Source organism: Oryza glaberrima, chromosome 9 (genome assembly GCF_000147395.1).
Source record: "Oryza glaberrima chromosome 9, OglaRS2, whole genome shotgun sequence".
In the NCBI taxonomy this organism is placed as follows: Eukaryota; Viridiplantae; Streptophyta; class Magnoliopsida; order Poales; family Poaceae; genus Oryza; species Oryza glaberrima.
The window spans coordinates 13,408,530-13,431,603 of NC_068334.1; the positions used below are offsets into that span (position 1 = coordinate 13,408,530).

At 46.7% G+C, this 23,074-nt stretch overlaps 1 long non-coding RNA gene across 1 annotated transcript; it reads left to right on the top strand.

Moving 5' to 3' along the window:
• The first annotated feature begins 18,127 nt into the window (after positions 1-18,127).
• On the top strand, positions 18,128-21,110 carry LOC127784154 (uncharacterized). Its single transcript, XR_008019450.1, has 4 exons — positions 18,128-18,597; positions 19,339-19,400; positions 19,584-19,624; positions 20,741-21,110. It is a non-coding gene; the product is annotated as an uncharacterized LOC127784154 (long non-coding RNA).
• The last annotated feature ends 1,964 nt before the right edge of the window (positions 21,111-23,074 follow it).

The following is a 23,074-nucleotide window of genomic DNA, read 5'->3' on the forward strand; positions in this document are numbered from 1 at the left end:
AGCTGACACAGCTGCGCCTCCACTGCGTCTAAGTCCTTCTTCAGCTGCAAATTCTCTTGACGCAGCTCTAGGATCTTCATGTTGTTCTCGACCAACCCACGGCGCACCATATGATGGAAGTCGATACGGGCCGCGTCGTACGCCTCCACCATGCGCGCCAGGTGCATGATGGTAGCGTCATCCTCCGAGCTAGCATCCCTAAAGGTGGCGTAGTCGCGGGCTCCTCCTCGACGAGGGTGGTAGCGGTAGGGCGAGTGCTGCAACTCGTCCAGATAGCGTTGGTGAAGAGTGCCGATGGCGAGGAGTACCGTCCCAACCCATCCTAGCCATAGACAAGAGTACCGACCCAACCCCACCTATGGCCGGAACCTCCGGGACAACTAGGCAGGACTGAGCCCCTAGCAGCAGGACACCAGCCCTGTGCCATGACATCTCGACTACCGGGCCGCAGCTCGTGTAGCCTTCATTTGTCCTAGAGATGTCCATCGACCCCCGACTTCGTCCATCTCCATCCGTGTACTTTTGTTTATAACCAGACTGAGCCACAAACTAAGCCTTACCCACTAGACATGTGGAAGTACGGTAGTGCTTTGCAACAGAGGCCCGAAGACCGGTCCTTATGTGGCCGAGGTGCTACTATCAAAACCATGCACCCCGAGCCCAGCCTAAAACCATTTTGAGGGTTTTGAATAGAGGGGGAGTTGTGTGTGTCCAATTCCACAATAATCCAACCATTCCATAATGTCCAAGTGATATGAATATTCCCAAAGTCTAGAGTTATAAAACCACCTAATGTTGCCTAATTAATCAGCGAAGCATCTACCTAAATTCATACTATTGGAACCATGAATAGAGTACCCACTAGTTGGGGTTTTGTTTATTCTAGGGTGAACAAGGTAATAATAACAATAACAATAATAATAAGGTCATAACAGAGGTAAATAGGTATGGCTAAATAAAACAGTGATAACTCGAGAATTTAAATAAAGCGATAATGCATTAATTTAAATCAAAATAATTTCACAAACTGGGATCCAATATGTTCAAAGATGATGTGACTTGCCTTGCTCACTTTCCCAAACGTTGGCTTCAACCTTCACGTAGAGCGGATCTTCCGAAGCGGCAGCGTCTACACGACCAACGGAAAGGAAAAAGGCTTTTACTCTAATAAACTCCATATAACAAGCAGGAACAAAGCACAAAAATGGGTTCTTGACTTCTTAAGGAAAAATTAGAGACTTGAATGGTCCAATTCCGAGTTCAAATGGCCAAGTTATGCCCATTTGAAGTTTATATGCTCTTTAAGTGAATATTTGCAAATTTCTTCATTTAAATTTTAATTTAAAAAGGATTTATTGCGTCAGCCGCGGGGAGGGGGCGCGCGGACCGGGTCCACGGGAGTGGGCCCACGCGGCAGCCTCACGGTCCACGGTGGACCGGGCGCACCCGGGCTCACACCGGCCAGCGCCGTGGGCCCCACGCGTCAGCCGCACCCGAGGGCGTGGGCGGCTGACGGCTGGGCCCCACGCGGCGGCCACATGGCGCGCCCAGAGGCGGCCACGTCAGCGTGGCCGGCGGGAGGCGGCGCCCGCGCCCCTATGGTCGCCAGCGGCGACCATAGGCACGGTGGAGCGGCGGCCGAGAGAAGGGGAGGGAAGGAGGAAAAGAGGCGGCGGTCCACAGCTCACCCCGGGTCGACGGCGATGACAAAGAAGGCGGCCGAAGCGGAGGAAGGCGGCGGCGCAGCTCGGGTGGACGGGGACGACGGTGCTCCGGCGGTTGGCGAGCTCGGCGAGGTGGTGGACGGGGTCGGCGGCGGTGCGGCGAAGCCGGAGAAGGCGACGCCGAGGCGGGAGACGGTCCCGGCGAGCGGAGAGGGCCGGCCGGATATCGTCGGCGACGGAGGAGAGAGAGGGCGACGGTGCGAGCTCGTTTCCGGCGAGGAGAAGGTGCGGCAAGTGGCGGAAACGGGCGAGGGAGGTGCGGGGAGGGTTTAAATAGGGTTGGGAGGGAGAGAGGGCGGCCGGCGGGGAAGGAAACCGGCGCGGGAGGTCCGGCCGCCATCAATGGCGCCGGCGAGATTTGCGGGAGCAAATCCGGCCGTTTGAATGCGAGAGAGAGAGGGGAAAATGGGGGGGAAAGGGGAGGGGATCACGGGGAATAATTCCCTCCACTTAATTGCACGCGGGGACGGCGGGATGCGGCGGATTCGGCAGCGGCGGCGGCGCTTGGCGCGGGCAGGGCGGCGGAAGCGGCGGGAGGACGGGGATGACGGGTGGGCCCCACCCGTCAGCGAGGGTGGCGGGTGAGCCCGCCGGTCAGCGGCGCGCGCGGGGAGAAGGCCGAATGGGCCGCGGGAAGAGGAGAGAGAGGGGAAGGGAGATGGGCCGAGCCGGCCCATTAGAGGGGAGAGGGGTTTTTAGGGTTTTTCTTTTTATAAAACCTTTTCAACTTTGTTTATTTCTTAATAATTATTATTTGTGCTCTGAAAATTCCACTAAAATTTATTTACACATTTTAGGCTTTTAGGAAATATATAAAAATCCTCCAAGCCTTATTTGACTTTTAACTTTGCACATTTTAATTTTTGGAGGCTTTCACAAGGATTTTAATTATTCTAGGCATAATTTAAAGGATATATTTTAGGGTCGTTTTGGGACGTGACAAACCTACCCCCCTTAAACGGAATCTTGACCCCGAGATTCGGAAGAACTGGCGAAGAGATCTGGATGGGCTGACTTCAGCTCGTCTTCATGTTCCCAAGTAGCTTCTTCCTCGGCGTGGTTGCTCCATTGGACCTTGCAAAAACGGATTACCCGATTCCTGGTCCTGCGCTCCATGCTGTCCAGAATCTTCACTGGCCTCTCCACGTAGGTCAAGTCTTCGCGAACTTCAATATGCTCTGAATCGGCTTGCTCGGACGGCACTCGAAGACATTTCTTGAGTTGCGACACATGGAACACAGCGTGCACATTGCCCAAGGATGCGGGCAGCTCCAACTGGTAAGCAACTTCTCCGCGTCGAGCAATGATGCGAAAAGGCCCCACAAACCTAGGTGCGAGCTTCCCTTTCGTCTGAAACCTGTGTACGCCCCGCAACGGCGTGACCCGGAGATACACAAAGTCATCCACTGCGAATTCCAGGGTACGGCGTCGGTTGTCTGCATAACTCTTCTGCCGAGACTGTGCCACCTTTAGATTATTCCGGATGGTTCTGACCTTAGCTTCAGCTTCTCTCAAGATATCAGTCCCGAACACTTGGCTTTCCCCAACTTGGTCCCACAATAGTGGTGTCCGGCATTTGCGGCCATACAACGCTTCATAGGGTGCCATCTGTATGCTGGCTTGGTAGCTGTTATTGTAGGAGAACTCGGCGTAGGGGAGACTCTTATCCCAGGTCTTCCCAAAATCTAGAACACATGCGCGGAGCATATCTTCGAGGATATGATTCAGACGCTCGGTCTGTCCATCTGTCTGCGGGTGATACGCGGTGCTGAAATTTAATCGGGTACCCAACTCTTCTTGGAGCTTCTTCCAGAAGTGAGAGGTGAATTGGCTTCCCCTATCAGATACAATTTTCTTAGGAACGCCATGGAGACTCACGATCCTAGCGAAGTAGAGCTCAGCTAATTTGTTCCCTCCATAGGTGGTCTTTACGGGAATGAACCGAGCTACCTTGGTTAGTCGATCCACGACTACCCATATAGAATCATATCCACCTTAGGTTTTTGGAAGTCCGGTGATAAAATCCATCCCAATTTCATCCCATTTCCATTCTGGTACTTGTAGGGGTTGGAGAAGTCCGGCCGGTCGTTGGTGCTCTGCTTTGACACGCTGGCACACATCACAAAGGGCCACGAACTCTGCAATTTCCCGCTTCATACTAACCCACCAGTATTTCTCTTTCAAGCCCAAGTACATCTTTGTGCTGCCAGGGTGGATGGAATAAGGACTTTCGTGAGCTTCCTGAAGTATCAACTGTTTAAGTTCCTTGTCGTCCGGAACACATACACGATTTCCGTTCCATAGGGTTCCGTGTTCATCCTCTGTGAAACCAGCGGCTTTACCCTGTTTCATATTCTTGTGGATCCCATGCATATCTGGATCATTCTTCTGAGCCTCGCGGATTTGATCGAGCAAGGTACGCTTGGCTTCCAGCGTAGCCAAGAATCCATGGCTAACGATGCTTAGGTTCAGGGCTTCCAACTGTTGATTAAGTTCCGGTGGAATGCCACGGACGCCAAGAGTGCTGCAATGGCTTTTTCGACATAGCGCGTCGGCGACCACGTTGGCCTTACTAGGGTGATAGTGGATTCCCACATCATAATCCTTGATGAGCTCTAACCATCTTCTCTGACGAAGATTCAGATCCGACTGGGTGAAGATGTATTTCAAACTCTTATGATCGGTATATATTTCGCAGCGATTTCCAATGAGATAATGCCGCCAGATCTTTAGAGCATGAACCACAGCGGCCAACTCCAAATCATGGGTAGGGTAGTTGCCTTCATGGGGCCGTAGCTGGCGTGAGGCATAGGCTACCACATGACCTTCCTGCATTAATACGCACCCCAATCCTTGGCGCGAAGCGTCATAGTACACCAGGAAGTCCTTGCGAGTATCCGGTAAGATTAACACTGGCAAGGAAACCAGCTTTTCTTTGAGAGTTTGGAATGCTTTCTCGCATTGCGGGCTCCACACAAATTTTTATTCTTTCTTCAACAACTGCGTCATGGGCCTGGCAATTTTGGAGAAATTCTCGATGAATCTCCGGTAGTATCCGGCCAAACCCAAAAAGCTGCGGACCTGAGTGACTGTCTTGGGTTGCTTCCAATCAGTGACGGCGGTCACCATTTCGGGATCCACAGCAACTCCTTTAGCATATATCACGTGCCCTAAGAACTTGACTTCGGACAACCAGAACTCACACTTGCTAAGCTTGGCATACAATTGGTGCTGCCGGAGCTTTCCCAACACTAAACGAAGGTGCTGCTGATGGTCTTCTTTTGACCGTGAGTACACCAGTATGTCGTCAATAAAGACCACAACAAACTTATCCAGGTATTCCATGAACACTTTGTTTATTAAGTTCATGAAGAAGGCAGGAGCATTGGTCAGACCGAACGACATCACCGTGAATTCATACAGTCTGTATCGCGTGGTGAATGCGGTCTTCGGGATATCTTCTTCACGGATGCGCAACTGGTGATATCCGGAACGAAGATCAATCTTGGAGAATACAGTGGCACCTTTAAGCTGATCGAACAGATCATCGATCCGGGGAAGAGGGTACTTGTTTTTTATAGTAACTTCATTGAGGGCTCTGTAGTCAACGCACATCCTCTTTGTCTTGTCTTTCTTCTCCACAAAAATCACGGGAGCACCCCAGGGGGAAGTGCTCGGCCGTATATACCCCTTCTCTTTAAACTCTTCCAACTGCTTCTTGACTTTGGCCAATTCATTTGCTGCCATACGGTAGGGTCGCTTGTATAGAGGAGTGGTTCCTGGAGCAAGATCTATCCGGAACTCAATCTTCCGCTTGGGCGGCATACCAGGTAGTTCTTCCAGAAACACGTCACCGAATTCACTGACGATGGGTATTTCTGGCAGTCCTAGCTGATGAAGTACTGAACTGCCGACGGAAGTTGGGGGTGCAAAGAAAACAACCGGTTGATCCGGCCCCCGGTACAGAGTGACAGTGCGCCTTGCGCAATCCACTACTCCTTGGAATTGAGCCAACCAATTCATCCCGAGGATCACATCCAAGTTCTTGGTGTCCAGAAGAATCAGATCCGAGGGAAAAGGAATTCTCTGGATTTCTATAGGAACGGTCGGGCTATAATACTTCGTTGTCATAACCCCTCCAGGGGTGGTGATGAGCAGAGGGTTCCTAAGCCTTTCTACCCCCAGCTGATTTCTCCCCATGAATGGCACAGATATAAATGAGTGGGAAGCTCCAGAGTCGAACAAAATGGTAGCAGGGATGGAATGAATAAGGAACGTACCAACGATGACGTCTGGAGTTGTCAACACATCCTAGGCAGTCACGTGGTTCACACGACCCCGAGTGACATCCTTATCGCCGTTGTTGGGGCGGGGAGGCGCTTGGCCTTGCTGGCGCCTCGGCTTCGGACATTTATCCGCAAAGTGTCCGGGCTCGAAGCAGTTGAAGCACAGACGCTGTTGACCTTGAGCATCCCTGCGGCCTTGACCAGGCTGCACTGCTGGTGCAGGAGGGCGGGGCGCACGGGTCCCTTGTTGATTCTGCTGCTGTTGCGGCTGTGGGACGCGCAGCACGAATTGAGGTCGGGGCGCGGAGCGAGGTTGCTGCTGCTGCTGCTGCTGCGAGGAGGATCCCCCGGGATAGGGATTGGTGTAGCGGACCCTTTGGTTAGCCCCCTGTTGATTGCGGAAATTCGCCAAGCGACGCTTGTGCGACTCCAGTTCCTTATGCTTGGCTTCTAGGCGGATGCTCTTGTCCACCAGGCGCTGGAAATCAGGATAATCCCCGGAGACCAGACGCACAGACAGCTCAGGGTCCGTTCCTGCCAGGAACTTCTCCTGCTTCTCCTCATCTTCACGAACATCCTCTGGGGCGTACCGGGCCAAGTTATTGAACTCGTGCAAATACTCCATCACAGAGCGGTTGCCTTGCTTCAACTCCCGAAATTCCCTCTTCTTAAGGGCCATGACTCCGGCGGGCACATGGGTCCTCCGGAAAGCGGCGGTGAAGCGGGCCCAGGTGATAGGCTGTCCCTCTGGCTACGTAGCCTAGAAGTGGTCCCACCATAGAGATGCGGGCCCCTGCAGTTGGTGGGTGGCGAAGATGACTTTCTCCTCATCATTGCACTGGACGGTGTCCAACTTTTTCCCCACAGCATGCAACCAATCCAAGGCATCAACGGGGTTATTGGAGCTAGAGAAGGTAGGCGGGCGGATGCGGAGGAACTCGACAAGCTTAGAGTGCTGCGGGGGTGGTGGTGGGGGTGGAGCATTGTGTTGCGGCGGATTCTTGAGCTGACACAGCTGCGCCTCCACCGCGTCTAAGTCCTTCTTCAGCTGCAATTTCTCTTGACGCAGCTCTAGGATCTTCATGTTGTTCTCGACCAACCCACGGCGCATCATATGATGGAAGTCGATACGGGCCGCGTCGTACGCCTCCACCATGCGCGCCAGGTGCATGATGGTAGCGTCATCCTCCGAACTAGCATCCCTAAAGGTGGCGTAGTCGCGGGCTCCTCCTCGACGAGGGTGGTAGCGGTTGGGCGGGTGCTGCAACTCGTCCGGATAGCGCTGGTGAAGAGTGCCGATGGCGAGGAGCGCAGCGTTCTGGCAAGCGGCGGGGAAAGAATCTCCACCCGCGGTGACCGCCAACGAAGTCCTCTCGGGAGAGCCAGTAAGGATCACCGCAGTGACCTCCCAAGCGGCGCGGGGCTCTGCATCGTCACCATCCTGCTCCGGAAGCTTCCTGCCCTGGTAGTCCACTCCATGCGGATACCCGAAGACAACGCACATGCCCCGCAGCTCCAAAACAAAGCCAGTCAGGTCCAGGCCACGACGGTTGATGCTGCCGGCCATCTACAAGCGAAGGCAAAAGAGAAAAACATTTTAAAGATCAGCTTTTGACGATAAATGAAGCAGCAGGACAGAGAGAGACTAGAGGATTTTCACGAGTAAAAAAGGATTTTTATTTCGAAAATATTGCTAAGGCTTGGGATCTAAGGCTCGTCCTAGGGTCAAGGAGGCTCTGATACCAACTTGTCACGACCGGAAATAACCCAACGGGCGTTCCTTACATGCGTGTATTATTCCTTGTCCCAGGAGGCAAGGTACACCAAAAGTTGATACAATTCAGAGTTTAACAAGCGGAAGCGTAAATAGTTAATTATTACATGGGCGACGAAGGCCCAGCACACAAGGAGACAACGAAAAACAGCGGAAGACTAGGGTGACGACCACAGGCGCTTGACGGTAGGCACGAGCTAGACACCAAAGCCTTCATCATCCAGGAGCTCCTCTTCTGGGTTTGGGAAAAATTGAGCAAGATTGAGTACAACTACCGTACTCAACAAGACACACCCACAAGTGCAGAATAAATGCAAAGGAGTACAACGGAGTAATAATATAGAGGGGGTTAGGGTTTGCAGTAAACACCATTAGAAGACACTTAGTTGCTCAAAGCTACTTTTAGAAAACACGATCCTAGATCTATACAATATTTTTAAACAAGGCCGTGAACCCACACGAACCTGCCTTAACCCAAGGCCTACGATGATTCGGACCGAACTGGCAACCCGACCCTGGGTCCCAGCTCGTCCCAAGCCAACCCAGGCCAACCATTCCACATTTTAGTTGTTAACCAAGTTTTAAGAATTTAAAACACTAACTTGGGTACATTGCTAGGCTTGCCCATAACCGATGGCGCGGCTATTCGAATAGGTTATATTCTGATCAGAGGTGTACATCTTTACCCACAAGACACATCTTTCTCACGTGCAACCACGTGCCACATACCACCACGGCATATGGACGGAAGACATGACAAAGTTTCCAACCCATCCTAGCCATAGACAAAAGTACCGACCCAACCCCACCTACGGCCGGAACCTCCGGGACAGGTAGGCAGGACTGAGCCCCTAGCAGCAGGACACCAGCCCTGTGCCATGACATCTCGACTACCAGGCCGCAGCTCGTGTAGCCTTCATTTGTCCTAGAGATGTCCATCGACCCCCGACTTCGTCCATCTTCATCCGTGTACTTTTGTTTATAACCAGACTGAGCCACAAACTAAGCCTTACCCACTAGACATGTGGAAGTACGGTAGTGCTTTGCAACAGAGGCCCGAAGACCGGTCCTTATGTGGCCGAGGTGCTACTATCAAAACCATGCACCCCGAGCCCAGCCTAAAACCATTTTGAGGGTTTTGAATAGAGGGGGAGGTGTGTGTGTCCAATTCCACAATAATCCAACCATTCCATAATGTCCAAGTGATATGAATATTCCCAAAGTCTAGAGTTATAAAACCACCTAATGTTGCCTAATTAATCAGCGAAGCATCTACCTAAATTCATACTAGTGGAACCATGAATAGAGTACCCACTAGTTGGGGTTTTGTTTATTCTAGGGTGAACAAGGTAATAATAACAATAACAATAATAATAAGGACATAACAAAGGTAAATAGGCATGGCTAAATAAAACAGTGATAACGCGGGAATTTAAATAAAGCGATAATGCATTAATTTAAATCAAAATAATTTCACAAACTGGGATCCAATATGTTCAAAGATGATGTGACTTGTCTTGCTCGCTTTCCCAAACGTTGGCTTCAACCTCCACGTAGAGCGGATCTTCCGAAGCGGCAGCGTCTACACGACCAATGGAAAGGAAAAAGGCTTTTACTCTAATAAACTCTATATAACAAGCAGGAACAAAGCACAAAAATGGGTTCTTGACTTCTTAAGGAAAAATTAGAGACTTGAACGGTCCAATTCCGAGTTCAAATGGCCAAGTTATGGCAATTTGAAGTTTATATGCTCTTTAAGTGAATATTTGCGAATTTCTTCATTTAAATTTTAATTTAAAAAGGATTTATTGCGTCAGCCGAGGGGAGGGGGCGCGCGGACCGGGTCCACGGGAGTGGGCCCACGCGGCAACCTCACGGTCCACGGTGGACCGGGCGCACCCGGGCTCACACCGGCCGGCGTCGTGGGCCCCACGCATCAGCCGCACCCGAAGGCGCGGGCGGCTGATGGCTGAGCCCCACGCGGCGGCCACACGGCGCGCCCAGAGGCGGCCACGTCGGCGCGGCCGGCGGGAGGCGGCGCCCGCGCCCCTATGGTCGCCGGCGGCGGCCATAGGCACGGCGGAGCGGCGGCCAAGAGAGGGGGAGGGAAGGGGAAAAGAGGCGGCGGTCCACGGCTCACCCCGGGTCGACGGTGACGACAAAGGAGGCGGCCGGAGCGGAGGAAGGCGGTGGCGCGGCTCGGGTGGACGGGGACGACGGCGCTCCGGCAGTCGGCGAGCTCGGCGAGGTGGTGGACGGGGTCGGCGGCGGTGCGGTGAAGCCAGAGAAGGCGACGCCGAGGCGGGAAACGGTTCCGGCGAGCGGAGAGGGCCGGCCGGAGGTCGTCGGCGACGGAGGAGAGAGAGGGCGACGGCGCGAGCTCGTTTCCAACGAGGAGAAGGTGCGGCAAGTGGCGGAAACTTTTAGATAAAAAGGAATGTGTAGCACCTGAATCAAAAAGCACAGATGCGGGTATAGAGTTAACAGGAAACGTACCCAAAACCACATCAGGTGCATTCTGGGCTTTTGCAGCTGCAACATGATTAACACGAGCCTTCGGTGCTGGAGCATTGGAGTTGTTCTGGGCTGGAGCATTCTTCACACGTCGTGGCTTTGGACACTTATCAGCATAATGTCCTGGATCACCACAATTGAAGCACACCCCTGGCTTGCTTCCCTGTTCCTTCCAGACAGGTTGATTCTGAGTTGGGGCCGCTACAGGACGAACGACCACATTACGATTGTCATTGCTGCGATTACCAGTGTTGTTGTTGTAGAACTGGCGTTGAGGGCGAACAACTGACGAGGATCCTCCCTGTGGGTATGATGCAGCTTGAGGTCCCATAACAATACGCGGCCTCTGGTTACTACCCTGTTGAGCCTTGAATTGGGCAGCCCTACGCTTCTTCTGTTCCATCCTGTTGTACTTGTCTTCCTGGCGAATCGCCTTGTCCACCAGCTGCTGGAAATCCCGGTAATCCGTAGACATCAATGCATAAGACAACTCATCATTCAGTCCTTCTAAAAACTTTTCCTGACGTTCTTCATCAGTGCGAACATCTTCTGGGGCATAGCGAGCTAAGCGATTAAAATCATGGAGGTACTCTATGACAGAACGGGATCCCTGGTTGAGTGCTCTGAACTCTCTCTTCTTCAAGGCCACAACACCCGATGGTATGTGTGTCTTCTTGAAAGCAACAGTGAACTCCCGCCAGGTGATAGGCTCTCCCTCAGCCCTGTTTTGGCGAAAATGATCCCACCATTCAGCAGCAGGACCATGCAATTGATGCGAAGCAAAAGAAACCTTTTCCTGCTCAGTGCACTGAATCAAGTCCAACTTCTTCTCAACAGCATGCAGCCAATCTCCTGCCTCTACTGGGTTAGTAGTGCTTGAGAAGGTAGGTGGTCTCACACGTAGAAAATCTGCCAACTTGTTCTGTGGAGGTGGGGGTTGATTTTGGTTGTTTGCCTGCTGATTTTGCGCTTGCTGCACTAACAGATTAATCAACTGAGTTTGCTGGGCCAAAATTTAGGCAAGCGTGGGATCTCCTTCATTGTTACCACCTCCGCTTCCACTTCCACTTCCGGTGCGAGTGTTCACCATCTGAAGAAAAGCACAGATAAAAGGAAAGAACGACAGAGAGATACCCTTAGAACGGAGTTCTTTAATTAATTTAAATTCTATATTGCTCTTAACTTTGTAGAATTACTTTTAAATTGCATTAACACTATCTCACCAACTAGCTTACTCTCTGACAAGCAAAAGGACTAGACTCATGCAGTTACATCCCACCAATGATGTAAGCAACATACTAAAACCCACACACTCACAAGCAAACTTAAGCAAGCAATCTAACACAGCGAACTACGGCAACGATCTAACTAAGCGACTATTCCCGCCTTGCGTCGAAACGAAGCGATGGATCTTCTTCCTCTGGAGTAGCTGGCTCTCTTTCTTCTGGGTCTTCCTCTTCTTCCTCATCACTTAAGACGTGGATGACAGGTTCAGCACGATCAGGCACAGCATCTCCCACCACACGAGTCTTCGAAGCTAACTGGAGACGAGGTGGTGGACAGGTTCTCTTCCTTGCAGTGAGGCGAAGCTTGGGTGCTGGCGGCAGTGCTTCTCCTTTAAGCTCAGCTAATTCCTTCTGTAGATGGTATACCTTACTCTCCAACTTGCAAATCTTGCCTCGATTCCAGTTTTCCCTGTCATGAGCTGCTTTTTCTCGCTCCACACCTACTGCATCCATAGCACTAAGCATATGCACAGCATGCGTTAGAGTGGCACTATCTTCACCATCAGGACAGTTGTAAGTTCCATAGTCTTGACCATGAGGCTTGTGTGGATGGTACTGGAAAGCTGATGACTCTAACTCCTCTACAAAGCGATGACGTAGCTCTCCAATGGCCACCAATGCTGCTTCTTGACAAGCATGGCTGTACTTTCTTCCTCCAGCATCGAACTTTATTGACGGAAGGTCTTCACGATCACTAGCCAACGTCACACGAACACGACACTTCTCCTTGTTGGGGTCATGGGGAATCTGACGATACTCAGGAGCAACCTCATAGCCTACTTCAAATGCCATCAACCTCAGCTCCCTGACAAATCCTAGCACCTTGATCAAGTTTTTCGGTGGATGGGGCGGCATCTAAAGAAACATGGAAAGGAGGAATTAATGCATATTTTTAAGTTAGCTGCACAAACTAGACTTAATTGATTTGACCCAAAAAGGAAAAAAATAAAAGAAAAGAAACATACAAAACTTAAACAAAGATATAATTTTTTTCTGTTTGATTAAATCAACTTTGAACAGAGACAAATAATTTTAGACAAAAGAATAAAATAAAACTAAAATACTTAAGATCTACTATAAGCACGGTACAGTGTCACCATTAAGAGGGATGAGTAGTACTAGTGCTATCCTGATTGAATCGATACCATAATAGATGTACAATGCCGACTAATCAATGGAGTTCAGAAAACTATTTAATACCCTAAGTAGTAAAGAAAAAGAAGGATTTGGAAAAGAACAGCTTTTTGCTTTAAAAGAAAAGAAATAGAATTAAATAAATTTTGTGCATAACCTTGCATGTGCTGCCAACTTACTTAGTTTATAAGAGAATAGAGAAGAGCAGTCCTAATTTTCAAAAATATTTTGAAGGCTACCTAAGGTTTACCATTTGGCTTGTCCTAAGGTCAAGGTGGCTCTGATACCAACTTGTCACGCCCGGAATTTCTATCCAAAATTCCAAACGCTTACATGTGTGTTAAACCCTCGTTCAGGAATCAGCCGAGGCACACAATAACAAATTGATAATAGAGTAAAAAAAACAGCTATTTAATATTCGCAGATAATAAATTGTTATAGAGGTGGATAGTTCCTCTCAAAGAATAACATTCTACGCAGCGGAAAAAAAACAAACTACGGAACAGCTATGGCGACTCCACTCCACAAGCAACTTAACCCGGATCAAGCCTAGTCCTCCAGGATCATCACCCTCACTGAAGTACTCCTCCTCTGATGAATGAATATTGCAAGAATGAGCATATGACATACTCAACAAGCCACACAGCAAATATGCAAGTGCACAGGATAACAAAGGATGGCATAATAAAGCTCATTTGCGTAAACAGCATTTAATAAATATTTAAGAGGATAGTAAAACAGTTGAATAATTAATTAGTATTAAATAAACACCATACAACACTCCCGTGTTGCATAGGCCCAACCTCATCTGAACAACCAACCCCGGTTGTACAAATCAAACCTCCACACCAGGAATATACCATTCCAAACCAGGAATCAAATTAAGTAACACAATTACCAATAATAAGTAGTGTGGGACTAATCACGAAAAACATTGCTCAACTCACCCATAACCGTGGGCACGGCTATTCGAATAGTTTTACTCTGATCAGAGGTGTACCACTGTACCCACAAGACACAATCCCACAACATGTCACCACGCGCCTCAGCACCACCATGGTACCTCAGAAAGGAATTATGACAATACCCCTTGCACAACACAACTCACCACAATGCACCGTTCCTGGATCATAATCTCCCCCTCAAAACCAGAGGCAATGGACTCCCCAGCGACCCCACGGACTTCTCACCGCTTCACAGTCTAGCACACTATAATGAATCATGCTATACAAAAGATAAAGCCGTTGCCCACGCTGGCTTGTGGTTGGCACGGTAAAAGTTTCACAACAGTAGCTCGCGAACCGGTCCTTAATTGTCATGAGCACAACCATCAAAACCATATGCTCACAACCCACCTTTAACCAGGTTTTAATTATCAATTAATTAACATAACACGATTAACCATCCTGAGCTATCATTAAATATAACCATAATTAATAACGTAATATGATTTATGATTTATCCCATTAATTAGCTAGTGTTTCTAAGCATGGCTAAGCAAATATACATATAGCATTTTGCTGAACCAATCCAATATATAAGGTCCAAGCTAATCAAATTATATCCCATTGGAAAATAAAGTCATCTTCGGCCATTAATTAATTGGGAAAGGTTCACCACCCGATGTCATTCGAAAATAATGCATAAGTTGAAATAAAACAATAGCTTTAAACGGGTTCAACATGCTCAAAGGATTATTTGGAATCTGTGTGACTTGCCTTGAGCTTCCACAAAAACCTCTGAACCTTCCTCAACTGAAACGCTCTCCTCGGGAACGTCGGAAACTAAAGCAAAAAGACAAAATCAACAAAACAGTACAAAAACAAGCATAAACAGTACATGTGGATATTTTTAACATGTAGATCTCAATTTTAGAAAAATTTAGCAACTTGAACCACTCGAATCGAAGTTACGAAGAATTAGTTATGATTTTCCAAAGTTTTAATCTATTTGCATCTATTAAAAAAACTCAAAAGGGATTTATGACGTCATGCTGACGTCATCATCGGCGGCCATGGCTCGGGCGGCACAACCACCGGCGCTAGGGACCTTGGCCGGGCGATTAGAGGGCACCTACGCGTAGAGGGCAACGTCGCGAACCCATCAGTACTAACCAATGCGAAGGACGACGACGGATGGCGACCGGCGACGAGCTTGGGCGGCGGCGGCGGCTCGGTCGATGGCGGCGACGGGTCTCCGGCGACCGGCGACGGCGGGGAGGGTGCGGCCGAGGTTCCCCACCTCCGTGCGCACCTAACGGCGGCGACGGCGGACTCGACGGTGCGGCGCGGCTAGGCGTCGGCCGGCGGCGACGGCGGCTTGGATGGCGCGGCGGCGGCGCTACGGGGCACTAGAGAGCTCGGGAGATGGGGCAAACGAAAGAGGGCGACTAGGGGGTCCTATTTATAGCCTTATTAGATTGGAGAGATCGTACTCCAACCGTTAGTAATCGGACCGGGAAAAGCTAGGGTTGGTTTTGTGGATAAACTCGAAATCGAGTTTGATTCGGGTAAGATACGAAGCGATTAGCTCCGAATTTTTGGGGTAAAAATAGAGGACAACGAGGGGATCAAAACCCCTCAATCAATCGGACACGGGGGAGACCGGATAGGGCGGAAACGGCGGAGGAAGGCGGCGACTCGAACTCGGCATGGCAGTCGGCCGGAGGTTGAAGACAACCCCGACATGTGGGCCCCACATGTCGGCGGCTGTGAGGAGGAGGGGGGGCCGGCGGCTGCTTGGGCCGCTTGGGCCGGCTTGGCCTTGCGCGGGGAGAGAAGAGTTGGGCCGGAATCGGCCCAACGACTTAGGGAAGGATTTTTAAGACTTTTTCAATTAAAATAATTTGTGAAATGATGTTTCATTTATTAAAAATACTTTCCTTGCTCAAATAATTCCTAAAAAAATCTAGAAAATAGAGGAACAAGCAAAGTATTTAATAAAATTTTATCTAGCTCAATTTTATGTTGAAATTTTCCCTAAATTATTAGAGTTTAACTTGTAGGCTTTTAAAATAATTTCTAAAAATGATTTTAAATATGCATTATTAACTTAGGCGATTTTTAGGGCATGACAACATTTATTACATAAATAACCGTTGATACTCGGTACGTGTCCGGTCGTCTACCAATGTCGGCGATGTAGCAGTAGACCTTTACTAATGGTTGGCGTGTGCGGACTCATGGGAAATGGTCCTTCGGGTTGGGCTGAGAAAATTGTTGGGGTAAGTACAGACTTTTCCCTAAGGGGTACATAGAGGGACCTGATATGAACTTTGTCTAAACATGGAGGATGATAATGGGCTCTGCCCAAAGATGAAGGATCCTAAATGGACTTGTACAGAGGATTGAAGTCTTGGGCCTGGTCAGAAAACATAGGGAACTTCGATAGACTTTTACCGAGAAATTAATTTCTCTGGCCTAGAAAGAAATAGAGGTCAGCTAGACTTCTATAGAAGGATTAATGTCTGGGCTTGAACATGGAAGTAGAGGAGATCGAATAGACTTTTTAGAGGGAAGATGGCGCACAGGTAGGATACCTACCGTAGGAATAGTCCTATTTTTCTTTTCCTTTTCCTTTATTTCTATTTTCTTTCTGTTACTCTCGATCCTTCTCTGCTCTGTCTGTCTCACTTCTTTTTATTCCTTTTTTTCCTTTGCTGTGTCTCTGTTTCTTTTCACTCACAGGTGGGGGATGGAGGCTGGGCGCATGGTAAGAAACATAGTAGTTCCCATCTTGGGTAGGCATGAATTGAAATATTAGTTTTCATTCCAGACAATAGTGAATACATTTTGGCAAAGCCGAGTAAACGTGATCGGCGCTTACCCACAGGGACATAAATAGAAAATCATATAGCACATCCATGACTCACATGGAACATGAATAATTAAAACCGAAAACAAAGAATCAAATTGAAAATCATATTGCACATCCATATCAAGCATGGAATATTAAAATAAGAATAACATCGTAAACATAAGATGAACTCGAAACCTAAATAACGTGAACAATAATTTGAACATAAGCAATCACTTATCATATAGAAATATATCGGTAATAAATATATAAAGCAAACCATCCATGAATAACACAATTAGTTCGTCATGCACTTGCCTTTTAAACTCGACGGCAACCCGGCAAACCACCCTCCACACCAGATCTCTCCACACCTATAGAGCAAAACTACGGATAAGCCACTATATTCAACTAATGGTAGTTACAAGGGATATTCAACTAATGATAGTTACAAGGTTCAATTCAACTAGAAATAAATTAAATAACTCAAGGAAATAATGATCTTATTAATCTTGATATGAAATCATATTAACGTTGGTAAAATCTAATATCATATCATTAATTTCTTTCTAGCTAAACTTCTCATTAGTTCCATTTAACTAGAAATAATTTTATGAGTGATCAAATAATTGATCATAATTTTTCCAGCAATTTTTCCAGCAATTTTAATGGTTCAAAAGAAATTAGCAAGTAAAATTATGTAAATGATTAAAGGAATTATTAAATCACCGGGTGTTAAGAATTTCTCATTTCGGCCGGCCCAAGCCTACCAAGGCGGCCGAGAACCGGGTCGGCCCGTATTTACGCGTGGGGATAAGTCTATTTCTCCTCCCTCATCTCTTGAGGCTAATTGAATAGTCTCTCTCATCGCAAAACCGGTATAACACCACCATTTTAAAAATTCAGTTGTGAAAGGACATGTAGCCTAGTGGTTGAAGTCTCCATAGAAGCGAATTCCAGATTTGATTATTTGAGAGCTAAGCTGTTCCTAATTTAAAAGTCTAAAATAAATTTTAGAAAACCGGTGCAAGTCAACTCTTTCGGTTCGGTTTGACTCATGGAGCCAGCATCTTCTTCCTTAGAGCTAGCAAGTGGGACCTATATATCAGTGACTTCCACCTCATCGTATTTTCTACCTTGCCTCCTAGGCTGGGAGAGTGACGGCGGAGTTAATATGTCAATGGACGGACCTGTGTAGGTCAAATAAAATTGTTTTGTTTAGACACGATCCACACCGGAACAGATCGAAGATGAGAAGATGTTAGAGCAGGTACAATAGCAGGCTATAAGCCAGCTATAAACATATTTTAAAGAGATAAAGGAAGAGAGAGAGGAGCAGCAGGAGAAGATGTTAGAGCAGGTACAATAGCAGGCTATAAGCCAGCTATAAACATATCTAAAGTATTGAAAGAACTAAAGTTTCTTGCAATTTGGTTGGGCCACGTCATCTAAAATATATGGACCGTCCGATTTCCCTCAAGACAACATGAGCCGTTCGATCCTTCACTTGGTGTAACCTCCTCGTGATACTCCGAGAAACTTCCTTTTGCAAATAGGTCCTTCCAGGTCCCTACGATGAAATCGCGATTCCCCTTTGTCTCGTCTTCTCCTTGTCAGTTGTCACGCTCGCGCCGCATCCGCTCCCAAAGCCGAATCGCCCTCGCGCCTCATCTCCTCGTTGTCACCGCCGCCGCCGCCCGCCGCCGCCTGCCCACTGCCACCTCTTCCCCCGCCGTGCCATCGCCTGCTCTCCACTATCACCTCTTCCTAGACCCCGCCACTGGCGCCGCTTCCTCCTCCTCGCCCCTGCCCTCCACCTCCAGCCCCCCGCCACCGCCTCTTCCTCCTAGTCCCCACCGGTACCGTCGCGCCGCCTGCACCTCCTCGTCCCTTTCCTCCACCCCTAGCCCCACGCTGCCGCCGCTTCCTCCTCCTACTCCTCTCCTCGTCTCCCTTCAGAAAGCCAGCTTCAAAGCTCTATGGCACATCCCAGAGCAATGGCAGCATGGATGCAGGTGAGGACACCCAGCCGTCCGAGCCGACCGTGGTAAAACTTTCATCAAGGTGCTCGAGGCCGACTCCATGTGAGTTCACCCGATCTTTCCTCCTGCTTGCTACTCCAGTATTTGGGCTGAATGTATAGCTCTGCTCCTGCTATGAGATTGATGAGTTGTTGTTGCTTCACATGTCCGTTCTCCCAAATACGTTGAACTCTGTTCTGCTCAAATACAACTGGCAGTGTTGATTTGAATTATGGAACCATAATGGTTAGTTACTTAGTTGTTTGAGTTTAATATCCAGAATCATCCACTGTTATGTTGTAAAACCTTCTGGCTTTCAATGGGCAAAACCTAACAGAAGACTTATTCAGTTTGGCCTTGGTGAAATCTGTAACCTGGAAACATATTGTTTTGTTTTCATATATGCAGATCCAACAAATGCTTTGGTTATTACTCAGTATAGTGGAATTCCATCGCTCATCAGCCCGTTAAAGAATACTGTTAATTTTCTAAAACTAAGAGCAATGCCATTACTTAATCTCTATTCACTTATGAATAGGAGGTTTTGTTCTTATGGGAAAGTAGAATTCACTATTGATTCCTCAATTTTTTGTAGTTTTTTCTATGCGCGCTAACTCAGCAAGTTTTTTATGGGCCTAATTGTTCAAAGACAGATTCTTTTAGACTCTAGATTAAATTACACTGGGATACTTGACCTGTACATATTTTTCTATAATTCCCATCTAACCATAGCTTTTGCTAGCAGACTACAAAATAGAATTTCCTAAAACCTGATTTGTGATTATAACATTTTGTACATAACAGGTTGAAATCAGATGTGCATATGTAATGGCTCAGTTCTGCTGACCACTAATAAATTTCTGAAGGTTAGAAATTTCTTGCCAATCTCAATTAATTAACATCCAAAATATCAAGTGTGATGCCTGCTCTAAGTTCTAATTGTTTGTGTATACTCCAGCATTGCTATGAATCTGAACCTGTGTGTGGTTAACATTACTGATTTGCTATGATTGATTTTATCAATAATGCCTTGGCATTTCCCTTTACAGTGTTTGAAGGCACTCAAAGTTAGATGCCTTTTTTGCATAATGTAAGTTTCTCTTGTTATTGAATAACCATGAGTGGTTTTTGCCTGACTGATGATTCTATAAAAACGAGTGGCCACTGATCAAGCTTTCTATCCTGGTGTTATCTTTTGTCTGACGTTATGTAATTTGATAACATATTTTTTTGTAACATAATTTAATTTAGAATTTTAGTTTCTCTAATCATTGAGCCATAAACCTTTTGATTCATTGACTAATTTATATGTTAATGTGAGAACATTCTTTGAACTATGAAAATATGGCGAAGTCCCAAGTATTGGAAACCGAAAGCAAGAGGTTGATCTTGACCATAATATTTAAACCTTTAGTTCGGAACAGAGGTTCGTCTCGATATATAATTCTAGCTATATGTTTATCAAGTTATGTAATTTTGCAAGAGAAATCAAAATTAAAGTAGAATCCAAAGTTATAATACGTATAGGTAGGTGAATCTAACATAGCTTTGCCACTGGCTTAAGTGGCTTAAGTGGTTTTTGCCTAACTGATGATTCTATAAGTCTCTCGAATTATTACTACGAGTATTTGTTAACTATCAATTAGTAGTGTTTACAGTGGCGTCGATACTCACAAAGATAATGCAACATTAGCTTGGCAACAGAAAAAAACATTTGACTGCTCATATTCTAATATGCTCGAGTGCAAATCATAAACCATCCATTAGTTTGTCCTGTAAAAAAATTATATGGAAAGAACATCAGTTCTTCATTAATTAAAAGCAATAACTTTGACATTGACAAAGGGATGCTCTTGCACTCACAAAGATTCCGTTGACAAGATAATAGATAAAGGTTCAAAACACTATGGTTTTTCTTTTTTTTTTCTTATGCAATTTATCCTCCTGACAAAATAATTTTGTATAACTAAGTATGATCGGTGATCATACTTCGAGCATTCAAAACAGTATTAGACTCCAAAATCTAAACTATAGTACTGAAGTACAATTTGTACAGTAATACTGCTACCTGGCTAAACAACTATATTAACTCAAACGGGCTTTCCTCCTAGACAAATAGATTTAATTTGACATCCCTAGGTCCTTTTTTCTGCTGGATTCACCACTTCTTCAGAGTGACATAGTGTGCTTCTTATGTTTCATGCAGCGAAGTCATGCGAAGTGCACATGATGGCCGGCAAGGTTATTGCTTATTACATGGACCAAGACAATTTGATCAAGCTATTCAAAGTAATCAGAAGAGAATTCATATCGTCGTCCTCTACTTTTAAGAAAACTTTGTTGCCAATAGATACCCAGCTGATAAACGGAACTATATGTTGTGAGCAAAGACATGTTTAGGGCCCCTTTGAATCGTAGGAATGAAAAAACGGAGGAATAGGAAAAGCATAGTATTCTGATAGGAATGTAAGTGTAAAACATAAGATTGCAAAACACAGGAATAATCGTTTGATTGGACCACAGGAAAAACACAGGAATCGGATAAGAGAGATAGACTCAAAGGATTTTTACCAAAAGGTTGGATCTCTTGCTAAGTTTCCTCCAAAACCTATATGCAACAAGCCATTCCATAGGAATTTTGTGGGATTTGGAAAACTTCAATCCTTTGAATCAAAGGGCTACATAGAAAAATTTTCTATGGAATTTCAATCCTATGTAATTTCTTTGATTCAAAGGGGCCCGATCTGCACAAGTTGATGCCATGTCTTTGTTTACACTTCTTCATTCTCTTCTCATGCTGTAATTTGAGACTTCACATTCAATGGCAGTATCTGCTCCTCGATTATGAGTGTCCCGCGCCAATTCACTGACACCAATGACAACTACAACGCCGCCGCCAATTACACAGTGCTGACAAAGTGACAATTGTCTACCACGTCCAATGATGACACTCTCTCTCGTGGCCCGATCTTCTGGTGAGGGGGATAACTCTCGCTTTGATCGAGTGCGACGTTTGCGACGTGGCTACCAACTAGAACAAGTCCAGGACGCCGTGCAATCGCTACACCACAAACGATGTCGTACCAACCGTGACGCGCGGTTGATGATCCCTGCAATGCAAACGAGAGAACACTGCAAGAACAAGATAAGATGCAATCTAAATATTGCGAATAGGGAATTAAGCACAAAGGAATAGTTGCGATTGAAGTGGTAGATCTAATCAACCCGGCAAATCAACACACCAACTATTGGGGGCTCTGAATCTATAGTCGCCGACTAATCGAGCGAGGACTAGAGACAAGGTGAATGGCACTTGGCAAAATTCAACTAAACAAAACCCAAATGTTTTTGAGGATGTACAAAGCTATTTATAGAGGAAAATAAAGCTAGGGTTCAGTGCTAATTCGTGGAGGTGGAGGATGACACTTCCGAGATGGGCCTAGTCTATTACAAGGCCCAAGGCCCAAGTTCGGTTTCAGCAACAGCACTGTCTTGTTTTTGGTGATTCCCGTTGACTCGAGATGAATTTGGACATGAGACCAGATGCGTTTGAAAGGTAGCGAGATAAGCTTTCCACGAAGTCCAAGATCACCCAAATCGGAGTTGGCATGAAGGCGCTAGGTCCGTTTGAAGTCAGTGCTGTCTCCGGAGGCCGAACTGGACTTGGACTTGGAATTATCATTGGAGTGTCTGAAGTTATGAGCGTATCTGACGAAGTGATGTCCTCATCATCCTCCCCTTCTTGAATTGGAGTCATCCTCGACTCAATCCCATCTTCTTGATTGTGTGCACTCTCTCGTCCATTGGCCATCCTTGGAGGTATCTCATCGTGAAAAACATCCTCATATTCTTGCAAAAGGTTAGTAATAGCGGGTGGCAAAGAATATAAAGTACTAGGAGCAGTAGCCAATGTGAGTATAGGATCTTTGCAAAATAGAGCATAGAAACAAGAATCTGGCTCATCTAGTGCACAAATATTATATTTAGAAGCCAACAAAGCACCCTTCAACTTAATTTCATTCTTTGTGGTACTTGGTTCTATTTTATTAGTTGAAGCAGGATGTTTAGCAATAATTTGATTTTCACTTTTCGCTTTCTTTTCACATTGAAGTCTTGCAAGATTATCTTTCAAAGCAGCGGCTGGAGTCATAGAATGCAAAACAACTCTTTTACCATCGAACATAAATTTATATGTATTAGTCCTACCATCAAAAACAACTTCTCTATCATATTGCCATGGTCGCCCCAAAATAACAGAACAAGCTTGCATATGCACAACATCACATTCAATTTGATCATGGTAGGAGCCTATAGAAAAAGGTATTTTAACCAAGCGGGTTACCTTCATCTTACCACATGTATTAAACCACTGAATATGATACGGATGTGGATGTGGATGGGTAGTCAAGTCAAGCTTCTTGACCATCTCTTCACTTGCTAAATTGTTGCAACTCCCGCTATCAATAATCATTTTGACGGTATGGCCTTTCACAAGAACTTTGCTTTGGAACAAATTGTGACGTTGGTTTTGCTCTTCACA